Source organism: Caretta caretta, chromosome 16 (genome assembly GCF_965140235.1).
Source record: "Caretta caretta isolate rCarCar2 chromosome 16, rCarCar1.hap1, whole genome shotgun sequence".
Taxonomy (NCBI): Eukaryota; Metazoa; Chordata; order Testudines; family Cheloniidae; genus Caretta; species Caretta caretta.
This window is the reverse complement of record NC_134221.1, coordinates 5480689-5508596: the sequence shown is the minus strand read 5'-3', so window position 1 is coordinate 5508596 and position 27908 is coordinate 5480689. Positions and strand designations below refer to the sequence as shown.

The following is a 27908-nucleotide window of genomic DNA, read 5'->3' as shown; positions in this document are numbered from 1 at the left end:
CTTTGCATCTGTTGCCTTGCCAACAGATTTTATGGAGAGTCTTGATTCATATAATTTAGTACGATCTCCTACATAACATAGACCAGAAAGCTTCCCGAAAGTAACTGCTCTGAGCTAGAGCAGGTTTCTCACAATATTTAGTGCTTTCCTCGAAACCCCAGCTCCCAGAGTCATGTGATTAGTTGAGAATTTCAGCTTCCACTTTAAAAGTAGGAAATCTCTAGCCCTGAAGTTTTCAGAGAAAAGCCTGAACATCTGACTCAAATGCCCCCTAAAGTCTCAGAAGCCAGAAGGGAAATAAAAAGAACCCCAAATATATTATATTTTTATAAAATTGCATGATTTTTAAGCCAGCCTCATGGTTTTTAGGGTCTGAATCATGGGTTTTGAACACCGAGAGTTGGCAATACTGCATCTGATTTACCTAATTAAGCTACACTAATTTAAGCAAAGGTTAACCTGATTTAAGAGCACCGGTATTAGATGCTGTCACAGGTTTAGCTAGATCAGTCTAAAATCAGTTTAAAGAGAAAACCAGTTACACTAGCTCTCTGTGGCCTTGTCTAGGTAAGGGTTGCACCAGTTTAATTACACTGATTTTAATTTAATTGAGTTGCAATCTAGACAGATTTAAATGAGGGTTTAACATTTAAAGGCATGTGCGTTAGGAGTTTGTACAAGTTAAAATGGATTTTAAAATCTATTTGGTTAACCTGATGCAACTTTTCTAGTGCACACAAGAGCACAGAAAGCGTGAGGCCAGAGCTCGCTCGCTCTCTCTCTCAAAAAAAGGGGGGGGGGGTCTCATATCATCCATCTTGTATTCTATTTGTTTAGATCATATCAGAGGAGGATACTGGTAGAGCAGCGAGAAGACTAACCCTTATGTTAGGTTTAGCGTTGATAGAAAGCATGAAATAAATCCTGTCTCCGTTTCACACTGGATTCTATCAACACAATAATCATTATTTATACAGTGATCTTCATCTCTGCAGCTCTTTGGAAAACAGCATGTGCTATTTGGCTGGTAAGACTCTAGCACCCACACCGGCCAGTACCAAATGAGATAACTCTGCTATAATGAATTAAGGATCTAGGACAGTTTTACATTTAAGCATGAAACTTGCTAAAAGCAGAGAATATGAAATCCAGATGCCTGGAAGGAAAGCAGCCCCTGCATTTAGCTTCTATGATACGTGACTCCTAAAATCCAAATTAGAAAAGTGACTATAATCCAAAAGGATCCATTTTGCATTGCACTGTGTTTATTAAAATGTTTCCCTTTCAGTCCAGAAGGACACCCTTTTATGTCTAGATCTGTTGAAACAGGGCATATTCCACAACTTCACCTTACCATGTTGTGCAGATGTTACTGTCGAAGTTTATATTTAACAGGCACATAAATAAATTACTGTGGGTGAGTAAACAACCCGACCAGGGTGCAGAACCACAGGATCAGCTGGGGAAAAGGATAGGACTTCTTTTAAACTCAACAAAACTTTTAAGCTCTGATCCCGGAAAAGCCTTTACATACCCCGACGTGCCAGGAACTGCTAAAGGCAAAGCTGGAGTTACTGCTATGGTAAATATGATTGCCTCTAGCACAGTGGTTCTCAAACTGGGGTTTGTGAACCCCTGGGGGTTACCGAAATGTTACAGAGGGTTCTCGGGGAAAAAATCCCTAACAGCGGACAGAGCTGTGCCTAGGGACCCCAGGCAGCACGGGGCCAGCAGCCCGGAGCCCCTGGATTTCCAGGACCGAAGCAGATCAAAGCAAGCCTATCTATCACACTGAGAAGATTTAAACTTCAAGACTCCCTATAAGAAATAAAAAGGGAGGTGGATATTTTTTGCTGTTTTTAAAATTAAATAGGCAGCTAGTATTGTTTTTAAAATTATTACGAAGAACAAGTTTAAGCTTTGTTGTAGCGTGCGTTGTTTGCCTGGACTGCTCAAGACCTGAATGCGTGTGTAGGAGGAACTCTTTGAGTTGGCTTCTTAAATCCCTTCCTGCTGTTTCACAGCTGATACTCCTTGATGAAACCTAGGAGCCTTCTCTTATAACAGGCTTATTCAAAGTGATACAAGCTACGAAGTGAGATCTGGGAAGAGTGTTGCCGTTTGCATAATGTAATAAAAATACTGTAATGATAAATAATAATTAATAATACATAGTGTGTAATGAGCATGTCATAAAAACAAATTTTATATTTCCAAGATCACGGCTTTTAATAATTTATACTCAGGTAAAGGAGAGAATCCCTGGAAATATTCATTTTTAAGAAGGGGTTCACGAGACTTGACATTTTAGTGAAAGGGGTTCACAGGTTTTTAAAGTTTGGGAACTACTGGTCTAGTATGTTTAGCACCTGTTCTCCAGCAAAGGGTGAAGTGCTTGTGTAAACAGGGCTTGATGATTTCCAGCTCCATATCAAGATGATGTTCTGGGTACATAGACATCAGGAAATATATACGCATTTCTCAGCACTGATGCAATCCTACAGGGTATCTTTTAAAACAGTTTTCAGAGGAACAGCCGTGTTAGTCTGTATTCGCAAAAAGAAAAGGAGTACTTGTGGCACCTTAGAGACTAACCAATTTATTTGAGCATGAGCTTTCGTGAGCCACAGCTCACTTCATCAGATGTTTACCGTGGAAACTGCAGCAGACTTTAACTGCTTTAACTGCTTTAGTCTGCTGCAGTTTCCACGGTAAACATCTGATGAAGTGAGCTGTGGCTCACGAAAGCTCATGCTCAAATAAATTGGTTAGTCTCTAAGGTGCCACAAGTACTCCTTTTCTTTTTAAAACAGTGTGTGCTAACCATGGGCCTGCTTCTGCCGCCTGTCCAGTCAATGGGGATTGCATCATGGAGGTAGGATATTTAAAGGGAAGTTTTTAAATTCGAGTTAGCGTTTCACTAGGGATGCTGTTGGCTTGTTGCTTCTCTTTCAGGCTTGCCAATAAAAACAGGCTGGTTAGTTCCATGGTATTTCTAGGCAGTTTCATCTCCAGGTTCCTTTGCACTAGCAAAAGGGAGAGGAGAGGTGGGTCACACACGTGCTGCATGGGAAGGTTTGTTAAAGACTCTATCTGATGAAGTGAGCTGTAGCTCACGAAAGCTCATGCTCAAATAAATTGGTTAGTCTCTAAGGTGCCACAAGTACTCCTTTTCTTTTTGCGAATACAGACTAACACGGCTGTTCCTCTGAAACCTTTCTCCACAGGAAGTTTTAAATAAGCATTGGGAAAAATGTATCGGGTCTAGGCTTTACGAACCTTTAGTTTCACTAAAACTGAATCAAGGGCCAGGTTTCCTCTGGAAAGGAAGGGTGTTTAAGCTCCAGCTACAGAGCGCCAGAGAGAAGCGTGTGTATCTGGGAGATCCACACTACGAAGTTTTGCATCACAGCTATGTCAGTCTGGGGTGTCTCGCGCACACGTGCTTCTAGTAGCATAGCTAGTGTCATCACTAGGCGATGTTACACCACCAAGAGAAAAACTCCTCCTGTCAGCAGATGCTGGGTCTGCACTAGGGGCCTCTGTCGGTACAGATATACCAGCATAGCGTTATCTGCAGAAGCAGTGGAGTGTAGACTAGCCCTTGGTATAGCTAAAACCAAGCCGTGTTCTTTCCCAGGCTATAAGTAGTTTTCAAAACTAGTTTAACATGGGTGCACAGGTTCTCACCGGTTAGCCAAGCCCCGTTAGAACCACTGCGGCAGGACCACCACTGAAAGGCTTTAAATACAGGTCCCAAACTCTGTTTGCAACAGCAGCAGGGGCAGTGCCTTAAAGCCTATGTGCTGACTGTGTGCTCAGGTCCGTGCCAGGCACAGGATCCGTGATTTACATATTCATTTGCATCCCATGCACAGTGCAGCGGGGTGGGTGCTTCCCAGCAGGGGCAGACAGGCTAGCACGCTAACGATAGCAGCATGGCTGCAACAGCACGGGCTAGCCACCCCAGCACAAACCGGCCCCAGCCCCTTGGGTATGTATTTGGGCAGCTAGCCCAAGCTGCTGCAGCCACACTGCTATTTTTAGTGCACTAGCTTGAGCGGAGCTAGCAGGTGTTTGTGTCTACCCACGCTGCTAAGCACGCTCCCCGCCATTCATGAATTCAGCCTGACTTGCTAACAAATTGGGGGTTAGCTTGGTTTTACAGGTGGCGAGAGCATGGGACTAAGAGTCAGGATTTCTGGGTGAAATCTCATCTTTGGCAAGTCACTGTCTCTGTGCCCTCAGTTTCCCCATCTGTAAAATATGGCTACTGATAATTATCTCATCACTACACCGCACTTGGGGAGTCTTAGATGACAAAGCCCATAAGATACAAGTACTAATATCTCCACCCTCGCAAGACTTTGGCATGATGGGGTCAAGTTTTAAGAGCAGAGGCTTGTGCAGCGCTCTACTTGCCTACCAGGTGATGGGCTGTGTTAATTATTTACAGAGCGAAAGGAACCTGCGGTGAGGGCTAAGGCCAGGGCTGTGGCTCCTTTCCCTCCATTCCTCCTCCCTAGGGGCAGTGAGCCCAGTTCAGTGGGTCAAACAACATGGAGTACTTCCGGGAGCGCTGCCCTGCCTGCCCAGGGCCAATGCATGCTCTGAGCTGGCGCAAAGCCTGCGGGGATGCAGCCTGGCTTCTCCTTAGTGCAGGAGATTCCACACTGCGAAGGAGGCGACCAATACGGAAAGGGTGACACATTTCTGAAAAGGCTACTCTGGGAGCCCACGAGTGGCTGAACTCCGCCTCGGACTCCGGGTAACCCTCGCATAGCTGCAGCGGCTCCTGAACATCCCGGGACGAGTACAGGGTGTCTGTACGCGCCCCCTCTCCTCTCCACTAGCAGCAGTCTTAGGAGACACTTCCAGCCTCCAAGTCCTGTCACAGCGCTGCTCTCTCACCAACCCGCAGGCACAAGGTGAAGTTAGGACAATGCAATTCCATCTTCGCAGACCCTACACTCTCATCCTGTCCCTCCAAAAATACAGGAGCCAGAGGCCCATCCCTATTTCCTTCCTACTGAGCTGCTCCAGGAGTGTCGGTCCTCCTCAGGAACTGCAGCTTTGGCCACACACTAACTCATGCTGGCTTATCTGAACTGGATGCCAAAGTCCACAGAACGATGCCATTTACACTAGCTGAGGATCCAGCCCAGTGTTTGGTTTCTTGAAAACAAAGGAACTCTGCTGTAGATGGGATCTAAATGTTTGTACCTAGCCAGGGTTAGCCCTCGGGTCCGCTATTGGGTCAAACAATGAATAAACGTGTGTGTCCTTCCTACCTCATTAGTTTACACTATTAAACTCCCAGCCTTGTCTACACTAGAAAAGATTTGCTGGCACAGCTATACCAGCATAGCTATATCAGCAAACCCTCCTAGTGTAGACGCAGCTTATAGCGGCAAAAAAGTGTTTCTGCCAGCACAGTTTAAACCAGTTCCCCAAGAGACATAAACTACACCAGCAAAAGTGCTTTTATGCCAGTGTAAGAGTGCGTCTGCATTAGGGCTTACACAGATCTAGCTCTGTTGGGAAAAAACAAAGTGTCACATCCCCAACCAACATAGCTATATCGAGAGAAGTTAAGCGTAGACCAGGCCCCAGCACAGCTAAGGCCTGGAAGCAGCTGGGTAATTCCACAGCAGGGAAGAGGGGCTATTTTTAACCCCAGCTCCATAAATTACCTCGGGAGGCCAGCCACAGTGCATCAGAATCTTCCTGTTTCTCCTGCAGGCTCCACTAAGGGAAGCGGTGCATGCCCAGACCAGAACACCAGGCCTCTCTGACCAGTGGACATCAACCTCCATCAGCCCAACTCAGGTTCAGCTGGTAACAACCAGCGAGCAAAGGTGTATTCAGCCCTGCAAGCCCTATAATCCAGGTGAGCGACTCAGTCTCTGGTTGGTGGAGGGAGAGCGTTTGACAAGTGCGCTGTAAGTTGGAGGGGGCTACATCTCCTTCTCTCGCATACGGCTGCAGAATGACTGCTTTGAAGGGTGTCGCATACACCTCCTTGTTCATTGCTCCAAACAGCTCTGCTGCAGCCATGCTAACCAAACAGCTCAGGCCCCCAGGGCAACCTCCGGGACACCTCTGGGGCTGCTGGCTAGGACTGTGGGGAAAGGGACAAACAGATTTTGCCCCAGGAAAATGGAGGTCAATAAGGTATACTCTAGGTTGATGTCTACACATACACACACGGTATCCATCCTTGACAGCAGCGTGTTCTCCAAGACTGTACTTCTACGTCCCTTGAAAGTTAAACCTTTTCCCCTACAAAGTGGGAACTAAGCCCTTGTCTACACATATAAGTTGCATCAGTTTAACCTAAATCTGTTTTTAAACCAATTTAAGTTAAACTGGTGCAGACTCCTGCGTGGACACTCTTATTTTGGTTTACGAGTGGGTAATTTTAGCTTACCTTAAACCTGTTCCTAATCACTTTAAGTTAGACCACAATAAACCTGGCTTAAACTGAAGTAAGAGCATTGGAATGCGTTACCTAGGGAGGTGATGGAATCTCCTTCCTTTGAGGTTTTTAAGGTCAGGCTTGACAAAGCCCTGGCTGGGATGATTTAGTTGGGGACTGGTCCTGCTTTGAGCAGGGGGTTGGACTAGATGACCTCCTGAGGTCCCTTCCAACCCTGATATTCTACAATTCTATGATTCTATATATAGCCTGTTGCACAAGTTTAACTAAATTTTAAATTCACACCTTGAGTTAAACTGGTGCAACTTTCTCCTGTAGGCAAGCGATAAGGAGGCCAAGTAACATGAATCAAATTAGCACAAAAGCACCCACATCTAAATTGGATTTGCAGCCCCCCTTCGGGGACGCAAATGCTTTCACCGTTGGGCTTAGAGGTGGAAAGGCAGCTCATGTCAGAGAGCACTGAGAGCGGAAGGTGGCCTGGTGTGCCCTGCTGGAGAGCTGTTACTGAGCTAACGGACCCAACAAAGCGGAGCAGCAGGAGGCAACCGGAATAGCTCTGCCTTCTGCCATCCTTGTCACCACACGCTCTGCATAGCCTGGTTTTGGGGCGTGCACCTTCCTCCCTCTAGTGGCCACAAAACAATTTTCTGGTTGAGCAGGGACAGCTGGATTTCACAGACCGCTTGCCCCGTACCGAAGCCATACCAGTCAAAGAGGGCCGTTCTTACTGTGAAGGAATTTTCCATTGCCCTTCACAAGCCTGGCTAAGGAGACTCAGTGGGACAGCGTAGGTGGGAACCATAACCCCGCATATCTACTGGCAGCAGTCGCACCTTTAACCTAGGCCGCCAGATGTAGCAGCGGTGGTGGAGAGGCTGCAGGGGGGGTTAAACCTGTGCGGTCTATACATGCTCTACTCAAGATTCAACAGCATGATAATAGGGTATCTGCATCCTGTCTACACTGCAGCTCTCCCCATTGCTGGCACTGGGGAGAGGGGCTGGTAGCGAATTATGGGACCTGGTTTTGCCCACATACAGCTTTAGAAAGATAGGCTTTGGATCTGCTGTTAAGTGACTGAGTTGGGGGGGGAAGGGATGATCACAGTCTGCTTTGGAAACATCGCTAAAAAGCCCTACTGCAATTCCATCAGCAGGGGGAACTACAGGTCAGGACTGAGGTACATCAGCAGGGCTGTGAGTAGTAGATTCTTCCATGCCACATGCCTGGAAGCGAGCAATTAAGAAACTGCTTCTCATCGTGCCAGCCCGGAAGAGACTTGCTTGAGGAATATGCTCTCAGAGCATCCTGCCAAGCTAAACACATGCTGAACGTGAAAGGGCTGCACTGTGCTCTGGTGCCTTCATTTGCCTTGGCACAGCCCGCAGAAAAGTTGCTCTTTGCAAGATTTGCTTCTGTCTCAGGCATTTTTCAAGCGGACTCTGCTACAGTCTCTCTCTTAGAGGCAGACTTATTAGGAGAGCCCACGTGCCATATATCTGGCCAACCCAAGAGCCCTCTGAGCTGGGGAGTTCAGGGAGAAGCACCAGTTAGTGCGTCCAGAGTTATGCTACAACTAGTACCATTTTCACCTGCAATCTTCGGAAACACCCACGTCCCTGGCTGCGGTTTTGAGAAATGTCAGCAAAGGAGACAAACAGCATCCACCAATGCAGCAGTGGGTAGAGCAGTGAAAGTCTCACTCCACGGGCCGCAGCTAAACCACCTGCCTGGCACATCTCTAGCCTCAGCGAGCAGGTGATTCAAATGGCATGAAGCCAACAGGTAGGAAGTTATGTAAACAGAAGGGCTGCGTGGCCTGCAGAATGAGGAGCTGTCTGTCTATCAATCCGCGGAGTAAGGCTCTCGCCTGCTACCCACACCTGGGCTGAGCTTCAGCTAGTACAAATTGGCGTCCGCTCCACTGAAGCTGATGATCAGGCTCCTTGGAGAAATCTACATGACCACAGGCTAAGTTGCAGTGGATGAGAGCAGCCATTATGGGGGTTACTTCTGCACGTATTGATGGGTGGAGAAGGGCAGCAGTAGACTGTGAGCTATTGGAATATTGCTGTGCTATGTGGACGTGATACTTCACAAGCAAAGTAACTTAAACTGATGCATGCAGAGAAGTGTGGACTCGAGCAATCGGTTTAGCTATATCAATATAAACCATACCAACGTCTGGGGCCTGAGCTACGCATAGGGTGACCAGATTTTCTGATTTTATAGGCAAAAAAAAACGAGGAGTCCTTGTGGCAGCTTAGAGACTAACATATATTTGGGCATAATACATTGGTTAGTCTCTAAGCTGCCACAAGGACTCCTCGTTTTTTTGCTGATACAGACTAACACAGCTGCCACTCTGAAACCAATTTTACAGAGACAGTCACGATTTTGGGTCTTTTTCTTATATAGGCTCCTATTACTCCCCACCCCCTGTCCTGATTTTTCACACTTGCTGTCTGATCACCCTTAGCTATGCACAAAACTGCACTGCTGTAACTAAAGGTGTTCTGTTAAACTGATTTAATTAAGTGGGTGCCACTTAGGGTGTGGACACGCCTATCAATCCAAACCTGCTCTGTAGCCATTTAACTTGCACCAGTAAATTTACAGGCACAAGCTACACCAATATAACCAAGTTTTAAATCAATATAAGTTCATCCACACAGGAGCTGGCAGCTGTTTAACTAAACCAGTTTTTAAACAGACTTACAGTAAACCAGTACAACTTCTGTGTCTAGACAAACCCTAAAGGAAGACCAGGATTTTAAACGGGCACCTTCAGCCTACGGCATCCCACACGGAGCTGCATTTACATTACAGGAATCACACTCATGCCGTTTTGCCCGACTGACCCTAAAATAGTTTTTCCCCAGCTGCTATGCTTTCTTAGCATCCATTTAAACAAAAGAACCCTGAAGTTGAAACAGGAGTTTAAGCAGCATTTAATACTGGACAAATTTTCAGGAGGCAGTTGTCAATTGCAACAAAGATTACCCTGCAAGTGTACACAATGGGTTAACATTGCACAGATTCTGCTTGTGGGAAAAAGCAGCCCTGAGGCCGACCTGAGAATGACTACACTAAGCACAGCACATAGCTACAATGGCATTAAAAGTGAACCATATTTAAGTCAGCTTTCAGAGTAGCAGCCGTGTTAGTCTGTATCCACGAAAAGAACAGGAGGACTTGTGGCACCTTAGAGACTAACATCTGATGAAGTGGGCTGTAGCTCATGAAAGCTTATGCTCTAATAAATTTGTTAGTCTCTAAGGTGCCACACGTCCTCCTGTTCTTTTTATATTTGAGTCAAGGGAGACCCCCAGTGGTGAACTGAGCTGCACTTCTACTGATGGAAAGAATGAAAAGGACGCTGGCAGATAAATCCAAAGGCTCCTTTCCTACATCACAAACACCTCTTATTAAAAACTGACAGCTTTAAAGGTATTACTTATTTTCATTGTCCAAGCTGAGATGAACAGGATATCAGACCTGCCCATTTCACTTTCAGAGTCTCATGTGTCAGCAAACAGCTGTGATGTCGGCATTACAAGAGGAAGATTTGTCTTGTAGCTATGGCACAGAACTGGGACCCATGAAACAGGGGGTTTGTTTCTGACTGTGTGATCTCTGGTAAGCCACCACCTCACCATACCTAAATTCCCTCACCTTTAGAATGGGGCTAACGACTCTGGATGGGGGAGAAGGGGTGTTAAGGCTAAACTTACTGTTTGCAGGGCACTTGAATACTACAGACAAGTCTCATAGATGAGATTATAAATAAGTCATATTGAAAACAGTGCCGGGAACATTAATTTGTTAAAGCAACTTCCCTTTGGAATTGAAAAACGCTTTTGTGGAAACGTTGCTATGAGCCTACATCTTAGGACAAATGTGACCCAGTAGTGATCTCGAACATTTCTATTGCTGTTTTCATGGTGTTCTCTCTCCCCCCGCCCCCAACCCAGGAACCCCGGCATCAGCCGCCGCATTTCTGATGCCACTGGGTTAGTTTCATGCAATATTAAAGTACCTCTGAAATAGTATTACCTCAGTGCTTGCACTTAGAGCTTAGTGACAAATATTTGACTAACTGGAACTCTGTATGCATCACCTGCAATTGGGGTGACCAGATGTCCCGATTTTTTAGGGACAGTCCTGATTTTTGGGTCTTTTTCTCACATAGGCACCTATTACCCCCCACCTCCTGTCCCGATTTTTGACACTTGCTGTCTGGTCAGCCTACCTGCAATTCAACCCTTTCCACCTGTTCAGGGAACAGACCCTGTAAGAGGACTCAGCTGGACAGAAGTTATGCTTTTTTAAATAGCATCTGTTCTAGGTTTGCTCTTCACTTGCCTCTTTCCTATGCAGCTTCTACGGGGTGTATTCACCCACCCAGACAAAAGTTTCAGACAGCAGGACAGTCTGAACAGGGCTGAGCAGAAGAGGAGGTGGATGGTTGCACGTGCTCTTTAAAGGAACAGTGTGGACTTTGGACACGTTCGAGCTGCTACACTGGCTCTCGAGACTCCCGTCCGCTGTTCTTTGTGGTTTTACTGGCAGTGGTTTTCTCCCACCGTGTTCGTGCACAACACACTTACACAAAAACAGAGCATTGAGGAGAAACAGAGACAGACTATCAGGCAGTGCTGCCGAATGCCCAGTGCACTGAATGGGAAATCGCCTCATTGCCAGCCATCTGGGTACCGCTTGGAGCATTAGCAGGTCAGCAGATTTTAGACACAAGAGGGATGTTCAATTCGAGGAGCCCCTTCTGAGTCTCCCTCTCGGGATTGCCCCCTCTCCGGCTCATTCTGCATGGGATTTCCAAAGGAGCCAAAGGGAGTTAGGCACTCACCTCTCAATGAAATGGGATTTGGACACGTAAAACTAGTCTATCTACAGGACAAAGAGGAGTCTTGCCCTTTTTTTGGGGTGGGGGGTGGGGTGGGGGGGGGAGGAGGCAGTGAAGGTATCCAAGAAGAGAACAGTGTAAAGGGCCAGACTTCTATCCAGACCATTGGCTGGTATCATGTCTCTAACACAGGCTGGTGCTTGGCGTTTTCAAACAATGATATCAAACAGCCACTTTTAACACGCTGAATTGTGCAATAGGGCCCGTCTTGGGAAAACCTCCCTGACCCCACTTGGTAGCTACTGCATGCTCAGAGAGCAGCCCCTAATCATAGGGCTGGAAGAGACCTTGGGAAGTCATCTCAAGGAGGAAGCTAGTTAAACAGAAATTAAAAGGTACAGTCCCAAAAGTGAAATGCCTGCAAGCTGCATGGAAACTTTTAAAAAACACCAGAAGAGGCTCAAATTCAATGTATACCCCCCACAACTAAAAAACTACAGTAAGAGGAGCAAAAAAGTGCCGCTGTGCTGAAACAAAGTAAAAGAAGTGGTTAGAGGCAAAAGGGCATCCTTTAAAACCTGGGCGTTAAGCTGTACTGAGGAACAGAAAGGAGCATAACCTCTGGCGAGGCAAGTAGGAAAGTATCATTAGAAAGGCCAAAAACGAATTTGAAGAGCAACTAGCCAAAGACTCAAAAAGTAACAGCAACATTTCTTTAAGTGCACCAGAAGCAGGAAGCTGCCAAACAACCAGGGGGGCACTGGACAGTCAAGATGCTAAAGGAGCCCTCAGGAATGATAAGGTCATTGCAGAAAAACTAAACGAATGCTTTGCATCCATCTTCACTGCACAGAATATGAGGGAGAGTCCCACACCTGAGCCATTCTTTTTAGGTGACAAATTTGAGGAACTGTGCCAGACTGAGGTGTCATTAGAGGAGATTTTGGAACAAATTGATAAATTAAACAGTAATAAGTCCCCAGGACCAGATGGGATTCACCTAAAAGTTCTGAAGGAACTGACATATGAAACTGCAGAACTACTAACTGTGATATGTAACCAATCATTTAAATCAGCTTCTGCACCAGATGACTGGAGGACAGCTAATGTGATGCCAATTTCTGGTTGAAACTACAGTAAAGAACAGAATTATCAGATACATAGATTAACCTGATTTGTTGGTGAAGAGTCAACATGGCCTTTGTAAAGGGAAATCATGCCTCACCAATCTATTGGAGTTCTTTGAGAGAGTCAACAAACAGTGGACAAGGGTGATCCAGTGGACATAGTGTACTTAAACTTTCAGAAAGCCTTTGACAAGGTCCCACATCAAAGGCTCTTAAGCAAAGGAAGCTGTCATGGGGTAAGAGGGAAGGTCCTCTCATGGATCGGTAACTGGTTAAAAAATAGGAAACAAAAGATAGGAATAAATGGTCAGTTTTCAGAATGGAGAGAGGTAAATAGTGGTGTCCCCCAGGGGTCTGTACTAGGACCAGCGCTGGTGAACATATTCATAAATGAACAGATAAAAGGGGTGAGGTGACAAAGTTTGCAGACGATACAAAATTACTCCAGATAGTTACGTCCAAAGCAGATTGCAAAGAGGTACAAAGGGATCTCACAAAACTGGGTGACTAGGCAACAAATAGCAGATGAAAGTCAATGTTGAAAAATGCAAAGAAATGCACATTGGAAAACATAATCCCAACTATATGTACAAAATGATGGGATCTAAATTATCTGTTACCACTCAAGAAAGAGATCTTGGAGTCATTGTGGATAGTTCTCTGAAACCATCCACTCAGTGTGCAGCGGCAGCCAAAAAAGCAAACAGAATGTTTGGAATGATTAGGGAAGGGATAGAGAATAAGACAGAAAATATCATATTGCCTCTATATAAATCCATAGTACGCCAACCTCTTGAATACTGCGTGCAGATCTGGTCACCCCATCTCAAAAAGATCTATAGGAATTGGAAAAGGTACAAAGAAGGGCAACACAAATGATTGAGGGTGTGGAACAGCTTCCATATGAAGAGTGATGAAAAAGACGGGGACTTCTCAGCTTGGAAAAGAGACAACGAAGGGGGGACAGGACAGAGGTCTATAAAGTCTTGACGGGTGCAGAGAAAGTGAATAAGGACGTGTTATTTACTCTTGCACATAACACAAGAACTAGGGTTCACCCAATGAAATTAATAGGCAGCAGGTTTAAAACAAACAAAAGGAAGTATTTCTTCACACAACGTACAGTCAACCTATGGAATTCTTTGCCGGGGATGCTATGAAGTCCAAAACTATAACAGGGTTCAAAAAAGAACTAGATAAGTTCATGGGGGATAGGTCCATCAAGGGCTATTAAGCAGGATGAGCAGGGATGCAACACCCTGCTCTGAAGTGTCCCTAGCCTCAGTTTGCCTAAAGCTGGGAGTGGACGACAGCGAATGCATCACTGTTGTGTTCATTCCCTCTGAAGCACCTGGCCACTGTCAGAAGACAGGATGCTGGACTAGATGGACCATTGGCCTGACCCGGTATGGCTGTTCTTATTTGGCCCAGCCCCCTGCAGTAAGGCAGGACCAAGTCTCCCCTCACTGGTGGTCACTAGTGACTGGAGTTTTCCAAGCTCTTAATAAAACAGCCGTGCAGTGGGGGACAATGGTTGCTTTCAGTTAACAGCTGCACAAACATCAGAACAGTTTGAACCCATGCAGTCTGGACCACGCTTGGGGGTATAGCAAGAGTTAATCTACATACATCTCATTCTTTTCACGGGGACACCGGACACAGCTTGACCAGACCGACAATGCTATGACCAGAGGTACTCTACTAAATCTCACGTTTTCTTCAGGGCAGCAAGCACTGCTGGCATATCGCTGCGCGTTCCCGCAGGGGGCTCAGACTTTCAATCACACATCAGAAGCCCCCACCGAGTCATTGTTCTTTTTCTTTTCCATGGACTAGCCTGGATTGATGGAAGAACCCACTGTGAACTTTTCCCTGCTCATGGAGTTAGCTTTGTAATCTTTTGTTATTTTTTAAATGTTGCAGTGACACCTCAGCACCCCAGTCACAGACTTGGCCCCCTTTGTGCTAGGTGCTGTATAGACATACAACAAAAAGACGGTCTCCTGCCCTAAAGACCTGACAGATGTTTGGAACTGGTGGCTGGTACCGCACTTGGCAAATTATTTTAATCCAAGGTGACGACTGCATCCATTGGTTTAGGAAAGAACACACACCAGGGCCAGCTCTACAGGTTTTGCCACCCCCAGCTATGAAAAAAACTGCCGCCGTGGACAGCGAAAGGAACAAGCTGCCGCCAATTTGGTGCCACGGCCAGCGGAACAGAGAAGCCGTCGCCGAATCGCCACCGTGGCTGCAGGAACCGCCGCCCCTTTCTACCCACCGCCCCAAGCGCCTGCTTGGAATGCTGGGGCCCGGAGCTGGCCCTGCTGCGCACACCCACACACCCACACGTCCAGTACCCCTAGAGAGGAGCCCTCTTACCTCTGTGGTGCTGGAATCCAGGCTGCACGTGCTGCACTGGAGTACCGACGCTCACCGTCACCAGGACGCACAAGCACTCGGGGAGGAAAACTTGACTTAGTTTCATCTTGAGCAGAATCTTTATTTTATTTTTCTTTTAATTTTATTTATTTTTTTTTAAATCAGCAGCCCTCTGAGCAGGAGGGTTCTAAGGCAGCAGAGAGGAGGCACCAGCAGCCCCTCTGCAGTGCAGGCAGTTGTGTTATTCTCTGAGCTCTTGGCTCTGTGCAGGTGCGTGGGCTGGAAGGGGGAACACTTGCTCATTCGCACACTCTGCCACCAGGAGCAGCAGCCAATCGCAGGAGCCAGGGAGAGAGAGAAGTGACAGCTGGGAGTCTAAGCTCAGTGTCACAGGAGCAGCACCTAGGGGAAGTTTAACCCTTTGTAACCCTCACCCCGCTTCTAATTCCGGAGGCTGAAGACTGGGGCTAACGGGGCATATTGGCGATCAGCAGATTCTTGCTCTCAGGAACTGACTTGGCCAGGCACTCTGCTCAGGTTATGGAGCCTTGTCTCATTCCCTGGTGGAACGAGCTAGCGAAGGGCTATTGCTGTGTTGCGTCCAGAGGACAGGGCTCTCACAGTTCCCACGGGGAAAGACGGATCTCTACACTTTCTAAAGGATCCAGTCTACCTTACAGCTGGACAAGGACTGCCAGGGCCACTGTCCCCAGCGCAGGGCTAGGGAGAGCAACTAGAGACAGGGAAAGGCTGGGATTCTCAAAAGGGCCCCAAAGGGAGCTTTGGTGCCCAAATCCCATAAACGTTCCATGGGATTTGGAGGCCGAACCCTGTAACGCACCCACTTGTCTGAGCAGGCAGTGCAGGCTGTAGCTAGAAGAGGGCAGCTCAGCACAGGTGCGTTCTCCTGGCAGGTTGTATCATCCAGATACAGCGCAGTCACAACCAGCCCACATGCAGCACCAGGGAGAGTATGGCAACAGGGCACTGCATCCATGCCTCCCCTCCCAACACAGTGCTGCATCCACACACACACACACCACGGACACAGTGCTGAATCTACCCCCACGACACTGCATCCATGCCCCCCTCCCCCATCCCGACACAGCGCCGCATCCATACACACACCCCACAGACACTGTGCTGCGCCTACCCGCCCCCAGCAATGCATCCTCCCCACCCCCATCCGCTGTATCCACAGACCCCCATGCAGCCCCAGGAAGCATACGCCAACATGCTGCTGCATCTTATCCCCTCCCCACGCCGACCCGGACCTGCATTCCCCCCGCCACCCCCCCCCCACCCCAGCACTGCATCCACCCCACCCCGCACCAACACGGCCCTGCATCCCCCCACGCAGCACCAGGGAACGTACACGCTGACACAGCTCCACATCCTCAACCGCGGCTGACATCACTAACGCGGAGACTGAAGGGCGGGATTCACTTGTTATTTAAACAGCTGCGGGGAGCTCCCACCCCATGGGCAGCGCAGCCCAACCCAGACCCACTCACTGCTGTTTGCTAACCCACAGACACAAAGCAGGGTTGCTATGGTGACGGAGATGAACAGGCTGCGTCTCTACTGAAAAACGTACTCCAAAGACCCTGTCAAAACAAGCCGGGGACGTTGAAACCAGAGCACAGGGCACGAGCCGCCCCGCTGCCTCCCCCGAGCCGCCTTAGCCCATGATCTGGGGCCCCACTGGATGGAGCGGGGAGATTATTAAGGTTCATCAACCCTGCAGTAAGAGATTCATAGATATTAAGATCAGAAGGGACCATTATGATCATCTAGTCTGACCTCCTGCTAAGGCTCGTGGCATGGCTAAGAGACTCATGGCATGGCCGCAGCTGGCCCAGGTCAGCTGACTCCAGCTCATGGGGTTCGGGCTGCGTGGCTAAAATCTGCAGCGTGGGCGTTCTGGCTCAGGCCAGAGCCTGGGCTCTGAGACCCTTCTCCCCGCCAGGTTCTCAAAGCCCAGACTCCAACCCAGGCCAACTGCCTACACTGCATGTTAGCCCGGAACCTGAGCCCCAATGACCGGGGCTCCGAGACTCATTCCTGTGGGGTTTTTATTGCAGCATAAACATGCCCGTGGTGCCCACTCACGCTCCGGCCTCTCTACCAATCAGTGCCTTTTCCCCACTCAAAGGGAAGTTCATACCGGCTCCGCACTAGGGGATACAGAGAGACTATTGCGATTGCAGCCGAGCACACGGGGACGCAGGTTATGTTTTATTTAGGTGCTGACACACTCTGTTTATGAGGTAATCATCACACTCTGGGTTAAATAAGATGAGCCCCAAACATTACGTGGTCTGGGATACGGCTATTCCTGGGTCGACAGGGAGAAAAGCTAAAGTGCTTGGAAATACATCTGGAGAACATTATGGTTAGGGCACAGCCAGTTTGCTTAGTGGCAAATCCCACTTCAGATGTGAAAAATTCCTAGTTCAAATCCCACATGAGGCTGCTCTGGAAAAGTATGAGATGGTCCTATGGTTAAAGGGACCCAGAAGTCTTGGGCTTCCAACTCTGTCACCATGGGCAAGCCGCTCAAACCTTCCAAGCCTCGGTTTCTATGGATGTAAAAGAGAGACGGATACCTCAGTCTGTTGCAACCAACACTTGCTGAAGTGAACTAAGATGCTTGGCTAAAAGATGCTGCATAAAATCCAAAGCTAAAGGCAGGACTCCATCCTTCAATTGAGGGCTGGAGAATTACACTGCTGAAGCCAAGATAAAAAACAAAACACTTGAAAGGCTAAGAAGAGAGGTGCCTCAAAAGATAATTGCCATGGAGACCTTTTTCATGTTCCATGGAGGTTTCAGAGTGGTAGGCATGTTAATCTGTATCAGCAAACACAACGAGGAGTCCTTGAGGCACCTTAGAGACTAACAAATTAGCAGTACAAAAAGTAATTTCCCCTCTGTTGATATTCACCCCTGCTTGTCAACTGTTGGGAATAGGCCACTTCCACCTTGATGGAATTGACCTGGTTAGCACTGACCCCCTACTTGATAAGGCAACTCCCATCTTTTCCTGTGCTATATATACACATATACACTGCCTAATGTATTTTTCACTCCATGCATCTAATGAAGTGGGTTTTAGCCCATGAAAGCTTATGCCCAAATAAATTTGTTAGTCTCTAAGGTGCCACAAGGACTCCTCATTGTTTCAACTAGAGAAAGTTTCCACTGCACTGTGCCCAGAACTGCAATTCCGGTGCCTGCCTCAGGTGCTTGGGTTGTCGTAACTCGAAAAAACAAGCCTATAGGACAAGAGCGTTCCATCCCCACAGAGAATCCTCTGCTGCGGCAGGTGATGACTGCTTGGGGCTGGTGGAAGAAGGCCATGCACCATCCTGAACGCATGCAAACTAGGCACGTCTTAGTGCAGAGATGCAAATGTCGCCATGCAGCACCACGTCAGGATTGGTGGATAGCCACAAAGGTGACATGTCTGTTCCAAGGAAAGGCTACTAAGGGGAACACCCTAAGGTACTAACATGACCCCCATCACCACAGTCTGGGCACCTCACAATCAAATGTATTTCTCCTGCCCACATCCTTATGAGGTAGAACAGTGCTATTATCCCCATTTACAGATGGGAAACTGAGGCATGGCAAGCTAAGTGATTTGCTCAGAGTCACAAAGGAAACCTGCAGCAGAGAAGGGACTATCGGCTGCCAATAAATGCAAGTTCTTTCTAGCCAAGTATCAGCATCCTGAATTACGCAGGGTGGACGTGCTGCGTATAAAGATGTACTTTATGGTTATTGCCCTTCCCTGTATGGCCATGACGAACTCCTGCCCTATGCCAGGTCTTGGCATCTCGTGGATGAGTCAGAACAAACAAGGTTGTGGGGGAGGGGAGAGACGCATGCGGGAGACAGTCAACAGATGCTCGTTCTCCCCTTGGCTGGTGGCAGTTAAAGGACCCATGGAACTTTTCCAAATCATGGTCACTGGGCGTCTCGCTTCTCCCTGGTCCTTCTGGCCCCACTTTACATACAGCAGCCTCACCCGCGGAGACAGACTGATCAGAAAGGGGACTTGCCACACAGATTCATCTCCTTGGCTGACTGACTTTACATTTGGGAGAGAAATCCGAACTCAGATCTAACCTGTGTACTTTAAGGCAGGCTGTGGATTCTACTGAGCGATCCCGAGAGCTGGCTTGAAACAGACCCCACTTTACTGCATCAGAGTTATTCAGCTTAACCCAGTCTTCACTGAAGTCCGAACATGGGAAACCAGCATTTTGGGGTGTCACAGGATTGCACTATCACAGAGAGCCGTGTTCCTTACATTGTACGCTTTGGGGCAGGCGATGTCCTTTGTCCTGTGCTTGCCCAGCACATCGCCTGGGGAGGGGGATGGCCCTGGTCCATGACTTGGGCTCCTAAGCACTGCCACAAGCGTAGTCATGGTAACTTGTACGGTTGATCTGAACGTACAGGGAACGAGATCTTACGAGAAATGCTACACTGCCAGTAGTAGCGCAGTTCTTTTAAAAAGATGCGGCAAAAAACATGCAAAGTTTGTTTCCTGACAAAGTAACCTCAACTAGCTTCGTTTCCTAGATGCAGAGCTGCAACCTGCAGGATTCCCTTGCAAAGACAAGTTGCCTCTGGTATCCAGCCACGTGAAGAGATTAAAAGCCATGCCAGAATCAGACGACTGGAACTGGAGCCCAGAGCAGACATGGATCCGATCACACCTGACACACTGAACTCCTTCAGCCACTAAGGAGAGGATCCCTGTGGCCTAGGGAAAAGCAGAGACCGGAGTAAATGGAGCCTTCACGTTCTCCAGGTGTACCATGCTAACGGGGGCAGGGGGAGGGGAAACACAGCTAATAATCAGGGCAGCAGAACATGCCACGACTGCCTTCCAGTCTCCATGGCTGTTCCATGTCAGAGAGGTTTGTCTGTATGAGAGAAATGATGCTCAGCAATGTTCCCTCTAATTTTTTTCATCCATGTGCAGAATGAATTTTGTTATGTGCAGTACCAATATCGAGGTAATATGCAGACATGCGCCATCACCTCCATACTTTCAAGGCAGCCCTTATCCCACTAAGAGCTCACAGCGTCCTACGGCTAGTACCCAGCTGGGTCTTAGGGAAAGTCTGTCTTCAGGTGACGGCTGCGGTACCCCTATCTGTTCATTCCTACAGCGTCCCTCCACAAGGATCAGTACATGCTTTGCAAACTATACATAGAAATGCATCACTGAAATGCAGCCACCTCTGGGAAGGAAGGTCAGTAGCCAGTGAAGCCAATAGCACAGAGAGCACTATGCAGTAGTTTGAAAAGAGAAAGGGAATTTTGGATAGGAAGAATCTTTTCCTCTTATGCAAAATGCTTGAGATATTTAATGTTCAGACAGGGCTTCATCTGTAAAGGTCTCATCTGAATGTAAAATGTAATACTGCAATTTAGAAATCAAAGTAAATGTTTCTTTTTAAATCAGGACACTAAGGCTCAAAATAATTTTTAAAAACACTCAAATCCCCCTTACTACCATCCTCTTGTATTAACAATACAAAGCACTTCAAAAGTCCTATAGGCTATTCAGCCTTCATGTTGTTTATATTTTTACATTGGATCAGCTTGGATAATTAAAGGAGCAGTCAAGTTCACCTTCAGATTCTCACACACACAATGTTCCATGTCTGGGTTATTACAGTGAAACACACTTAGATCACACCCCAACCACATGTCCCCCTGCCCACATACGGCTTTGCAAACACTGCTAGGGGAGGTTTGAATCCCCAGCAGGGAACTGTCGTCATTGGAAATCCAACAAAAACAGTCACAAACACATTCCCATTAGTCCTAGTTTTGGTAATTTCCTTTCAAAACACAAATCTAAAAGCCAACAATATTTAATAATTTTCATTTATAAATCTCAAAGTGTTTTACAGAGCAAGATCAATATCATTATTCCCATCCAGAAAATGGGGAAACTGAGGCACAGTGTGGGGTGAGGTGACTTCTGAAAGCCACACAGAAACTCAATGGCAGAGCTGGGGAAAGACCCAAAGTCTCTTGACTCCCAAGGCTCTCCCAGCCCCACGGCTGGGGCCGGGGGAGAGCCATCTCTCCCCCCTGTAGCCTTGCATGTCCCAAGCTCCCATCATTGCCTCCACCTCACCCCACCGCCTCCACCCACTCTACACATCCTTCATGCTCACCTGTGTGTGCACCTGTGTGGCCGTGCAGGTGCACACCTTAGAGGGAGCACAGATGCTCAGGCCAGGCCATCTTGTTAATTCTTCCCACCCCAGAAAGCGAGAACCCTGCAAGTCGCCCATCACCACGTGCACTCAGAAGCACGTACCGCACCCTGTCAGTTATACCAAGGAAAAACACCTGAGATTCAACGTTTCAAGGTGCGGGGGGAGTAAAAATAAATAAAACATGGCAGCTACCACACATGCAAAAAGGCATTTCAGGGTTTTCAGAGACATGCCCCCGCGCTCCTGTTCAAACTCCAGCTCTTCGAGGAATGGGAACCCACCAACACAACACACCCGGGGACAAACTCAATGGTGATGCAGCTCTTCATCTTTGCTGGGCCTGCCTGCTCCATTGCTATGGGGGGGAAGGTTGTTGGAGTATGAATCCGGATGCTGTGCAGACAGTGGGCAGGGGGTTAAGGGTGCCAACATCCCTTTGCATTGCTAGGAGGCCGATGAGCGAAGGAGCCAGAGAGCTGTTACCCCAGTGCAGACCCACTTGCCACAGAGACCACCACTTTCCCGGCTTGTCTCGGTGCGGTTCTAAACCTGCCCGTTAATGGGTCCTGAGAAGGCTATCAAGGCCTGGTGGGGAGCTGGTGCTGCAGCATAAACCACCCCTCCCCCCAGCACCCTTTTCTCCTTTGAAACCCTGATACAAACTCGCTCCTTTCCCAGAATCCCCTTTTTCAACTTAAGGAGCACATTTCAAAGCTCCATGGGGGCTTTCGGATCATCTCCTAAAGGCTCCCGCGACTATGTCCTGGGCCTGTCGCCTCCCCTACATTGCGGGTTGGGCTAGAACCCAGCACGTGGCATAGCAAACTCGCACCCCGTCTCCTGCACACCGCGCCCCAGCTCTCATCCCCTCCCACAACCACCCCTGGGGCAGCTCTGCCGCCAAACGACAAAGCGTCTGGGGAGAACTCAGCCCTTTCCCAAGGCCCGCAGAGCCTTCTGCGCACCAAGAAGCAGGACTGGGAAAAGGAGACAGCTCATGCGACCCACATGCTTTGGGGTTGGTGGTTATCCAGCAAAACCTGAGCCATCTTAGCGCACTAGGCCGTTAAATCAGTGTCTACAAGAGACAATCTACTGGGTGGTACAAAGAACAGAATTCTCGCTTGATGCATTTCCCCCACAGTCAGGAACACTAACCCCAAAGGGAAAAAACCTCTTCACTCCAGAATATTTCCCATGGGATAGGTGAGGGCTAAAAGGCTGGAAAATTTCCTCCTGATCAAAGGAATAACCTCTGGCCCGAACCATGAAGATTACCGATTCCGCATTGCTCTTTCGGCTGGTCTGTGACGATCATTCTTCAAACAAGCATCTCAGTGCCTCCCTAACCTTGGCCCCCCCTTCTCCCCCCTGCAGCACAGCACAGAGCAGCACATGTTAATTATATGGAGCAGAAGAAAAACCTTAGGTTTGTAACTTGTTGCTGTTTAATTCCATTGAGCATTGCCGCTCTTCTAACAAGCGAGGACAGACAGCTTGGCTGCCTTAGATCACAAGCCATTTCCTATGCGGAGATGGCCCCGTCTCTGCACACGGCAGTCCAGGCGTGAGACCGAATGCCAGCAGAGCAGAGGAGACAGTAAAAGCCTTTTGCAATCGATTAAACCCACAGCAATGAGGAGGATTCCAGACAACAGCAGCCGCTTAATTCCTTCATGCCCGTCACAGATCACGGCAGCTATTGGTTTGCCACAAAGGGCTCTGAAATATTTTTGCAAGGGCTTGGAGGTGGCCTTGTTGCACTGGCCCTCTCTCACAGGACTTTCCCCAGGTGCAGCCGGGTGGTGTGTTCTTAGGCTGAGAGTAGCCAGGCCGCATCCAGCCCCTGGCGCTGCATAGACGAGGGGCTAGAGAGATGCACCAAAAGCCCTTTGGAGTGGGAGCGCTGGGTATGGATCGCAAACAATGGGCTGTGATGAGTGGCAGCTTTTCACTTACACATGGGCCGCTGCTTACACCTTTCTTCCCTTCCCATCATAAAGCGGAAGGAGAACCCCAGTTTCCCTGCCACCAGCACGACAGCCTGCAGTATTTACCTCCCCCAGCAGGGGGCAGCCCAGGAGGAGGTGAAGTCTGGATGCTCACCCATCGCCCCACTTCTTATGTTCAGTCTCCCTCAATGGGCAGGACTCCAGCTCTCACAGGGCTGCCCTGCACCCTCGCCCTCACCCTTAGGTGGGAGCAGCGTGCCGGGGATTCTGGCAGGCCGTGGAGGCTTGGAACATTAAATGCCCTTGACCCATCAGACACTGGTGTTTTCCCCTGGTTCCCTCTGTTCCCAACAGCCAGTGATCTGAGCGCAGCTAGAATTGCCATCAAAACCACCAGAGCCCAGGGCAGCTTTGCAGTGGCAGCCACGTGTCCCAGGAGGCAATTTCAAGTGGTGGTGGTGGGAAAATGCCTGAGATGCCGAATGATGTCGCCCAGGGCCCGGAACCTCGTTTCCGGCAGGTACGCCTGGGCCTGGGTCAAGTCCAGCACTGCCCCTATAAACTCCATCCGCTGAACAGGGGACAGAGTGGACTTCCCCACGTTCAGGCCCAACGTTGCCATGATGAATTCAACTTGCGCCTCCACTATAGCCCTGGAGCGGCCCTCGATCAGCCAGTCGTCTAGGTACGGGAACGGACGCCTGCTTGGGAACACGCCACGCACTTGGTAAATACTCCGGCGCTGCTGACAGACCAAATGGGAGGACTGTGAACTGGCAGTGGTTGCTGCTTACCACAAACCCGAGATATTTTCTGTGGGACGGAGTTATTGTTATGGGGAAGTATAGGGCGGCATACCAGTCCCCGGGATCCAATGAGGAGATGATGGAGGCCAACGAGACCATGCGAAACTTCAGTTTCTTCATGAACTTGTGTTCGTACAGGTCTAGGATGGGCCTTAGCCCGCCTTTGGCTTTCGGTATTAGGAAATACCCTACCCCTGTAGTCCTGAGGAACTTCTTCTACTGATCCTATTGGGAGAAGCGACTGCACCTCCTGTATGAGGAGTTGCTTGTGAGAGGGGTCCCTGAAGAAGGACAGGAAAGGGGGGTGGAAGGGCAGGAGGGCCGAGAATTGGAGTGAATATCCCTTTTCTACCGTGTGGAGCATCCAACGGTCCAATGTAATGTGGGCCCACACAGGGTAGAAAGGGGATAGACAGGATGAAAAGGTAAGATGGGGAGGATCCTATCTGAGCTGGTGCGTCACCCCCAAGCTCACCTTCCAAAGGCCTGCTTCTGGCCTGAGGAAGGTTTAGACTGGCCAGAGCCCTGGCTGGAGGAAGGATGAGGTCTCTTTCTCAAGTTCCTGTTCCTCCTACGTGATCCTTCCTGTCTGCCCCGAGGCTGATAATTCCTAAGAGAAGGAGAGGCTGCCATTATTTCGTGGGAGGTAGAGGGATCAGCAGATCATGCAGATCAGCACAGATCAGCACAGCGCAAGTGAACCAGGCTCTAACGTTCACAGAAGTGATGGCAACTCAGCACCAAGCTCCAATACTGCTGAGCAGGGTGGTGCTATAAAGCTCTAGGGTCAGTCCTTGGATAGCAAGAGTATCAATCTCAGGAGCAGTCAGTGTATCCTGGAAACATACAAACGCTGCTCACACACCTGCACATAGGTACAACAGTAGCTTACACATATTATTAGTCTTCTGTCTTCAGCTTTTATTGGCATACCTGCTCTTGAATATCCTATCTGCATCCACGGAATGCCATTCTTCTCCTGGCGGCTGGCCATCTGTACAGATGCAGCCACGGTAGAATGCCATGTCTTTGCTGGGTTTAAAGAAGTTAGAATGGAGAACTGTACCACACAGACCAGTAGTTACGACAGCCTATTCCCAGCCCTTCTGTACACAGGGTTCCAGTTATAGTCGTTGCAATTCCTCGGGCCAGCCTTTTCCCCAGAGCGTGGGGTGCAGCCCCCCCCCGGAGGTGTAGAATGCATGTGCATTAAGATGTGCAGGCCTTTAAAGACCATTTTGGGGCACGAGAGGGTCATTTTCCTGGTAGTGGGGATGGGACTGAGCTTTCAGAAGCTTGGGAAACTATATCATCTACACCATTTGGGGCTCGTTCACCTGCACATCTACCAATGTGATATATGCCACTGTGTGCCAGCAATGTCCCTCTGCCATGTACATTGGCCAAACCGAACAGTCTCTATGCAAAAGAATAAATGGACACAAATCAGACATCAGGAATTATAACATTCAAAAACCAGTGGGAGAACACTTCAATCTCCCTGGACACTCAATAACAAAGACTTAAAAGTGGCAATTCTTCAACAAAAAAATTTCAAAACAGACTTCAACAAGAAACTGCAAAACTGGAATTAATTTGCAAACTGGACACCATCAAATTAGGCCTGAATAAAGTCTGGGAGTGGCTGGGTCACTACAAAAGGTAATTTTCTCTCTGTTGATACTCACACCTTCTTGTCAACTGTTGGGAATAGGCTAGACATCCACCCTGTTTGAATTGGCCTCGTTAGCACTGACCCCCGACTTGGTAAGGCAACTCCCATCTTTTCATGTGCTGTAATATATATACCTGCTTACTGTATTTTTCACTCCATGCACCTGATGAAGTCGGTTTTAGCCCATGAAAGCTTACGCCCGAATAAATTTGTTAGTCTCTAAGGTGCCACAAGGACTCCTTGTTGTTTTTCCTGCTTCAAGGGAATCCATTTATGCATTACTCTAATTGGCCACTAGGGGTCACTGCGTCAACATTACAACCCAGCCTTTGGTGTGTTCTCTGGTTGTTACTAGGCCCATTGCAGACCCACAGTCTGTACAAAAGGGGCTGTTCAGACACAAGAGCGAAAGCACGAGTCAGTCGGGGGGTCTTTGCGCTGTGGCTCATCTCAACAGCCAGGCTTTTACACTTAGCACTAACTGAGCCGGCCCTGCTCACGTGGAGGAGCTCAGTCGGGCTCGTGCTCGGACTGTGGGGACGAACGCTGGGAAAGTCCCAGGCACAAGCTACTCACTCACATCTTCTTTCACACCTGTGGGAGGTTTCTTTAGCAGTGACAGCTAGTAGGTTCCTTTCTTCTGCACCGAAGGAGACTCCCATAAGATAACTTTAAAGAGCAGAGCTGAACGCTCCAGCTCTGACCAGGGCCATCTCAAAACAAGGCCTTCTCTAACCCATCCACCTCCGCAGGGCTCACTCAACAGTCCTGCCCTCAGGGCCTCTTCTCCTCCCCCACCTCCTGATACAGCTGCTGCAAAATTCATCCCTTCCAGAAACAATTTATTCTGGTCTAAAAACACACAGCGTTCCCGAGAGCGTCTCCAACTTGAATCGACCTGGGGAGAAAAATCAAAAATCTCCCAGCCTGAAAAGCTTTCCTGGTTTTGCTAGCCAGCTTTCGGGCATGGGGTTCCAATCAAAACATCAAGCCTGACAGAGTGTGTGCAAGGAGAGATTTACCTTCACTGACCAGCTGTAAACCCAACTCGCCTGGTTCTGACCCCAGGAACACCTGTGCTGCCCCATTGGCTACGAAAGCATCGGCCATACCTAGCTTGGTTGATTCTCACTGTAAGCAAGCCTGGCCTGCAGATATCCCAGACATTCAGGGGCAGGTCACTACCCCATGTCATGGTAGGCAACGCAGAGCTTAGGGGAATCCATCCAGAGCACACCTAGACTAGCACATTCAGTTACCAGCTGCCAAGACTGCCAGCGTCCATTGGACAACACACCCCGACACCTTTCCAATGGATAATTCTGCAGCACATGGAGAATTAAGAATAGTGGGGCCACAGAAACTAAACTGGATTTGTTACCTGATTCCACCCCAGCCCAGGGTGCGAAGCACTTGTATTAGTCAACGCCCTATTTTACCCAACTCAAACCTCCAACCTATAAGTAAGGGAGGCCGTAGATCCCCTCCCCCTTCAGCAAACAGCAATGCACACTGGCTGGTCACACTTCCATCCACTCCTCTTCCCGACACCGTTAACCTCCCTCACACCAGATCTTTGCTTGAGGGCTTGGCGACACATCACCACCCGCTCTCCATCAAGCTCATTTGCTATTACCCTCCATTGCTCACCTTCCCGCAGTTCCTTCTCTGCAGGCTCATCAGTGCCCCAAGCCCACCAGGGCCCGCCATCTAATTACAGAACTGACGTCAATGCTCCTCTCTGGGCCCATGACACTGACAGTAAACACAGGCTGGCTGCACTGCATTAATGGGCCCTGGAGGCGTTAGATAAGAGCCCAATAACAATTAGCCAGGATAACATACCGGGCTGTTTTTAAGCGGCACAGACAGGATGCTGGGCAAAGATGAAGAGCTCAGGGTCCTCGGTCGTCAGGATGCGATGCCATCACTCGGCTTCCCAGAAGGGTCAACAATCAGCGTGCAAAATGAATCATAGAGGGATGAGAGAGCAAAGCAGGGAGACGGGTCCGAGAACCTTGGGAGACAACCACTGCCAGAGCTGGGGAACGGCACTGGCCTGTGGGTGAGAACATTCAAGGAGGCAGAAAATGGAGATGGATGACAGTATGAACCAGTGACTATGCCATGGTCAGGGGTGCTAGAACAAGGTGGGCCAGGGGGCCATGGCCCCATCACTTTTTATCGTCCGTAAAGGCGAGCGACGGGGGAGGAGGCGGAGAGGAGCGAGTGGAGGGCAGGGTCTTGGCAGGAAGAGGTGGCACAGGGTGGGGCCTTGGGGAGGAGGGACGGGGCAGGAGCAGGGACTCAGGGGGAGGAGTATTGGGGGCGGGGCTATGGTTTGGGCACCGGTGCCCCCCCATTTTTATGCAGCTTCGGCCACTCCTGGCCCTGGTGTGCCTACCT

General features: G+C 48.8%; 1 protein-coding gene and 1 long non-coding RNA gene across 3 annotated transcripts in view; one reads left to right on the top strand and one right to left on the bottom strand.

Annotated features, from left to right (window-relative positions):
• Positions 1 to 27908, bottom strand: part of NPDC1 (neural proliferation, differentiation and control 1) — a 132550-nt gene that overhangs the window by 19067 nt on the left and 85575 nt on the right. The window lies entirely within an intron of this gene.
• On the top strand, positions 1456 to 20365 carry LOC125623328 (uncharacterized). Its single transcript, XR_007352966.2, has 3 exons — positions 1456 to 1582; positions 5743 to 5890; positions 19409 to 20365. It is a non-coding gene; the product is annotated as an uncharacterized LOC125623328 (long non-coding RNA).